Source organism: Propithecus coquereli, unplaced genomic scaffold (genome assembly GCF_000956105.1).
Source record: "Propithecus coquereli isolate 6110/MARCELLA unplaced genomic scaffold, Pcoq_1.0 Scaffold11, whole genome shotgun sequence".
Taxonomy (NCBI): Eukaryota; Metazoa; Chordata; class Mammalia; order Primates; family Indriidae; genus Propithecus; species Propithecus coquereli.
Window position 1 is genome coordinate 11,588,601 of NW_012134969.1, and position 5,611 is coordinate 11,594,211.

General features: G+C 34.5%; 1 protein-coding gene across 1 annotated transcript in view; it reads right to left on the bottom strand.

Moving 5' to 3' along the window:
* The window catches only part of FNDC3A (fibronectin type III domain containing 3A), a 122,379-nt gene extending 118,395 nt beyond the window's left edge, over positions 1-3,984 (bottom strand). The window contains exon 1 of the mRNA XM_012648474.1: positions 3,913-3,984. The gene's annotated coding sequence lies outside the window, so the exon portion shown is untranslated. The remainder of the gene's footprint in view (positions 1-3,912) is intronic.
* Positions 3,985-5,611: the final 1,627 nt, after the last annotated feature.

Below are 5,611 nucleotides of genomic sequence, written 5' to 3' on the forward strand. Positions count from 1 at the left end.
TTTATTTATTTATTTTTTTTGCTTCAGGGTATTATGAGGGTACAAACATTATGCTTACACTTTATGTCTTTGCCTCGCCCAAGCGAGGGTTAGAGGCATGATGCATTTAAAAGTTTACTTGTTATATTTTATTGAACATTTCTGGACATTTATAGTAAGAAGACTTTTGGGTATCACATTTTATATAACTTTTTAGCTATTCCAGTCTCTTTGTGGTTATTCAAATAAATCAGGTCATTCTTTTCTTCTGTTGCTTTGGAACATTGTCCCCTTTGTCTAAAACGCCTTGAGATCCTTTGTCCATCTGGCCAACTGCTATGGTCCTTAAACACAGCTCACGTGTCACTTTCTCATGGAAGAATTTTTTCCCTTATATATCATTCTGTGTTACAGAACCCCTCCTTCTATGCTCTCATAACATCCTATGTATATCTCTAATGGCTCTTTTTACCCTGTAATATAGTTGTTAATTTTCCCTTTTTCTTCTCTACTACACTATGTTCTTGAATGGCAGGAACTTAGTTTTAGTCTTAGTTTTCTTTGAACGCTCAGCAGCTAGCACAGTTGCCTGGGTAGATACTTAGCAAATTCACAGAAAAAATGACTAGCAATTTGTCTTTCTGGGAAGTATGCTACAGTAAAAAAAGTACTATACTGAGCTCTGGCCATAACTAGCTGTAACTCACAAATTCTGAACCTCCAATAAGGTGACTATTTAGATCTCTAAAGTTCTCTGTGATTCTGTTAACCTAGTTTTTTGTTTCTATAAAATATGAATAATAAAACTATTTTAAAAAGAATAGTCTTCAATTAAAATGCTTATTAATTTATACTGGATTTATCTCAATTATTTAGGTTTTACTATAGAGATTTTCTTTTATTAGCATAGTGGTCATAGCAAAGTTGTCAGAGAATAGCTTTCCTAACTTGATTGCCTTAGGGCCATAAGGATCTATTTTCACTCAGCTTCACTAGCATATGATTTTCCTCCCTTGAGACTTTCTCTTTCTCCTCTTTATCTTTTGCCTCCACTTTTATTCATACTCTTTACCTAACTCCAGAACTACTCTAGGAAGGGGACTGACACATGATAGAAAGTTATGGTGAAGGGGAAGAAAAGGGAGGAGATAAACTCCAGGAGTCACTAGTCTTCCTGCCTTCTCTCTTTTTTTTTTTTTTTTTTTGAGACAGAGTCTCACTCTGTTGCCCTGGCTAGAGTGCTGTGGGGTCAGCCCAACTCACAGCAACTCCTGGGCTCAAGCGATCCTTCTGTCTCAGCCTCCTGAGTAGCTGGGACTACAGGCATGCGCCACCATGCCTGGCTAATTTTTTCTATATGTTTTTAGTTGTCCAGCTAATTTCTTTCTATTTTTTTGGTAGAGACGGGGTCTCGCTCTTGCTCAGGCTGGTCCTGAACTTCTGAGCTCAAACGATCTGCCCGCCTCGGCCTCCCAGATTGCTAGGATTACAGGCATGAGCCACCGTGCCCGGCCCCTGCCTTCTCTTGATTGGAGTGAGGGCATATTGGTCTTTACAAAGACTTCAACCCCAATCCTTGCTCACTACTATTCCTTCCACCTATATCCCATGTAATTTTGGACAGGCAAAAACATAAAGAGGGGAGAGTATTTTATTTTCTTTCTAGTTCCCTATATCCTTTCCTGTGTTTTTAAAAACTCTGCCTAGTAATTTTAAAACAAAGTCTCTAATCTTAGAATCTGTCATATAGAGAAAGGAGTCTCTGTTTTCCACTGAAGCGGAGAAATGTGTCCCTACCTAAAAATATCTTTACATGGTAGTTAGTTTCTAATGTTAGAATACTGTTAGTACCACAGGCACATCATAAGTTAGATAGGCTTTTTTTTGGTCCTTACCAAAGGGGTCACTGCCACATATAAAATAAATTCAATTGATTTATGAGGGATATGGTTTACAGATTATAGTTACAAATTAACTTCTGAAATACAAGCTATTTATAATTCAGGGTCTGGTTATCCAACTGAGATGAGCAGTTTTTGTATTTTAAATCACGCTAAAATAATAATGAGTATCTTCATCTACAAATGTGCTTGAAAAGATCAATGCTATATTAGTCAAAATATCTGTATTATAAATAATAGATATTGAAAACCATTTGAAAAAAGATGTACTAATAAATCTAAGATGTGTGCTCTGTTAGAAACTTACATTCTAAGGAGCATAGTATAAAAACAAGATTATTTTCACAAAAATCTAATTGACAAATGAAGACAGGCAAGGTTTATCATATTGCTTATAAATTCTACTGCCTGGTTTCTTTTAATCCTATAATATGTGGATCCTTTCTATTTGTGAAGCTACCTTAACTACTGCACAAATGATTTAAATTTGAATTTTAAAACTCTGAGATATGTAAAGTTTAAACGGCAGGCTAAAAATCTTTAATTTTAATTATTGAGCTAATTACTTCTTTTATTGAGTTAGGTTGATTTCTTCCTTGATTAAATAGAGCAGACAGCCTAGATAAAATGGGGGAAGAGAAGAGGATCATAAGTCCTGGTTTGCCCGGGATAGTCTTAGTTTACACCAGATGTCTTGGAGTAATTGCTGGAGTCCTTTCACTCTCAAAAGTATTCCATTTTGGTTGATGATAAAGTACCTGGCCACCCTGCTCTTTTTTTAACATTAAAACAACAACTATTATTAAGTACCCAATATACAGAAGGCCAAGAATTGAAGGAGATACTAAGGAACGTAAGAAATGGTAACTGTCCTCAAAGTGCTTAGACCTTAGTCGGAGAGACTGAATGAGTATTTTAAGATAAACAATATAAAATTTAAATGACTTTAAAAATACAACTAGAAGAAATATTACAAGATGGCACAGGGTTATTTGGTAAATGAATGGCACAATAATTTGTATTATAGGGTTTCACAGGAGACAGGAATCACCTGCTATTAACAATAATACCACAGCACTCACCATTTATTGAGTACCTTATATGTGGCAGGTCTGGTTTAGAGTGCATTACACACATATTGGCAAATATTCACAATTATCCTATTAAACATACTATTATTGATGGATATAGAAATTTTATGGATTAGAAATGTACTTATAGAGGTTAAGTAATATGTGCAAGATTACATAGCTAATAAGCGGCAGAGTCAGGATTTAAACCCAGGTTCTCTCTCTAATTCCAAAGCCAGTGACCTTTTTACTGCCATCATGTTCACATATAAAGGTGGTTCTCAACTGGGGGCAATTTTGCCCCTCTAGAGGATATTTGGTACTGTCTGGAGACATTTCTCTTTTTCATAAATGAGTGGGTGAGGGGGACTCACGAGGGGGTCGAAGCCAGGGGTTCTGCTAAACATCCTACAGTTCACAGAACAGTCTCCCAGAGCAAAAAATTACCTGGCCCAAAACTCAACAGTGCTAAGATGTTCACTAAAGAAAGACTTTACAAAAAACTTGTTAAAGTTAAGATCTGAGCTTAGTCTTAACGCACAGGTAGGATTCGGATAGGCTGGAGGTGGTAGTAATAGGGGTGAATTCTAGATAAGGGAAATAGTACAGACAGCACAAAACAGGTTCAAGAGACAGCGAATAAGCCAATGAGAAAGACTGAAGGAAAATAATATTGAAGGGGAAGTGGGAACAACTACAAAGTTGAAATGACCTTTTTGAAATACTGAGGAACTTGGACTAGATTCATTGAAATTTCTGAGCAGGGAAGTGACATGAACAATATAATGTTATAGTAAGATTAATCAAAAAACCAGGGCAAAGACTAGTCAGAATGCTACTGCAATACTTTTATGTGGTGGTAGTGAGAAAGAAAGGAAGAAATCATAAACAAATACACTATTAGGTACCATAAGTTTTTGTTTATTGGGTCTCTAATGATTATTATTGATTACCACTCTTACCTGTAATGCACTGAAACTGTCCATCTTCTCTTCTTATTGTAAATGCTTCCCCCGGGTTAACTTGTACCAGAATAACCTTAAAATGAGGGGAAAAAATATTAATCAAAACAACAAAAAGTAAATCAGAATATAAAAATATTAAACGTTGCTAGTAACAGAGCAGATGTGAACTATTTATCCTTATAAAACTGGGAAGGAAAATGGGGATTATACACTTACGATGCGGGTTTCTTCAAAAGGTATTACTTCACTTTTCTGGAGGTCAGACTTAAGCCAAAAGTAAAGGGAACAGAAAAAGAAGATAGTGGCAAACTTTCATTGGAAAGAAAAGTCAATAAACTTCACTCTGAAACAAATATGGAGTCAAACCACAGAATATTTGGATCATCTATGTGAGTTCATCAGTGGCTCAGTATTGTGTTTTTCTAAAGATAAAGTAAAAATTAATAGGTAGAGCATGAGCTAAGCATACTTGAATTGGTATTACATCTTATAAGTCATATCTGAGAATGTATTAAACTAAACACACCATTTTAAGTAGTTTTATTTTTATTATACAGGTGATACATACTAATTTCATGACATTTGAAAACAAAAATAGGAAACTGGGGAAAAAAATAAGTCCTACTATCTTAAGATAAGCAGTGTTAACATTTTGATAAATTTATTAGTCTTGTTCTTCACAGGATTGATTCCTCCCCTAAATTCTAGATACAAGATATTCAATTCTGTATCTTTTCTTAAGTTTAATATAACAAAAAAGACTTCCATGTTATTACTCAAATATATATCATCAAATGATTACACCATAAACTACTTAAGCATTCCCTTAATGTAAGGAGTTTAGGTAGTTTTTAACTTTTTCATTATTACTAACAATGCCAAAGTGAGCATTTTGATATGTAGTTTCCCCCTCTCTATAGCTAGTGTTGTTTCATTATGATAGATTATGAGAAACAGAATTCTGGTGCCTGCTGCTCTACTGCCTTTTAAAAGGGTTTTACTACTTCATATTCCCTTTCATAGTCTAGAACATCCTTTTACTACGTTCTCTGAAACCTTGAAAATTAGTTGTAAAATCTTTGTTGCCTTGACAGATGAAAATAGGATATTACAGGATGACTATCCCTTATCCAAGATAACAACTTTATATCTGCCCCACATCATCACCAAAGGCTATCAGATGAGAAGATGTGTACCAGATGGAAGGGAAGACGTCTTAGAAACATCCTGGGACTTTTTCAAAACACTCTATATATAGTTAGGTCCCTTGCTGGAGGGTGAGGCATCTGGTATTTTTCCCCTAAGCTGAATTCCAGGGAAACAATGTCTTTCTAATATAATTACTAATAAGTTGCTAGATGGCAATCAGAAAAACCATGCTATTACTTACTGCTCTAGAAAGTATTACTACTTTTAAGTTCTAAAGGATTTAGTAAGCAATATAACATCAGTGCTAGTTTTTAGAATCTCTAAAGGAAACAATAGAAAAACCCAAGTCATTATAAGTAATTTGTTCTGCACAGTTAACAAAAATTTAACTTTTTGAATATAGGAAGTAATTTTAAAGCTTGTTTCTACAATACTCTAACAGTTTAAATTATTTGAGAGATATTTATCTAATTATCAAATATTTAAGGACATATTAATTCCTAAAAGTATTCACCTGTATTTTGGTAAAAAATAATCTATAAAATTG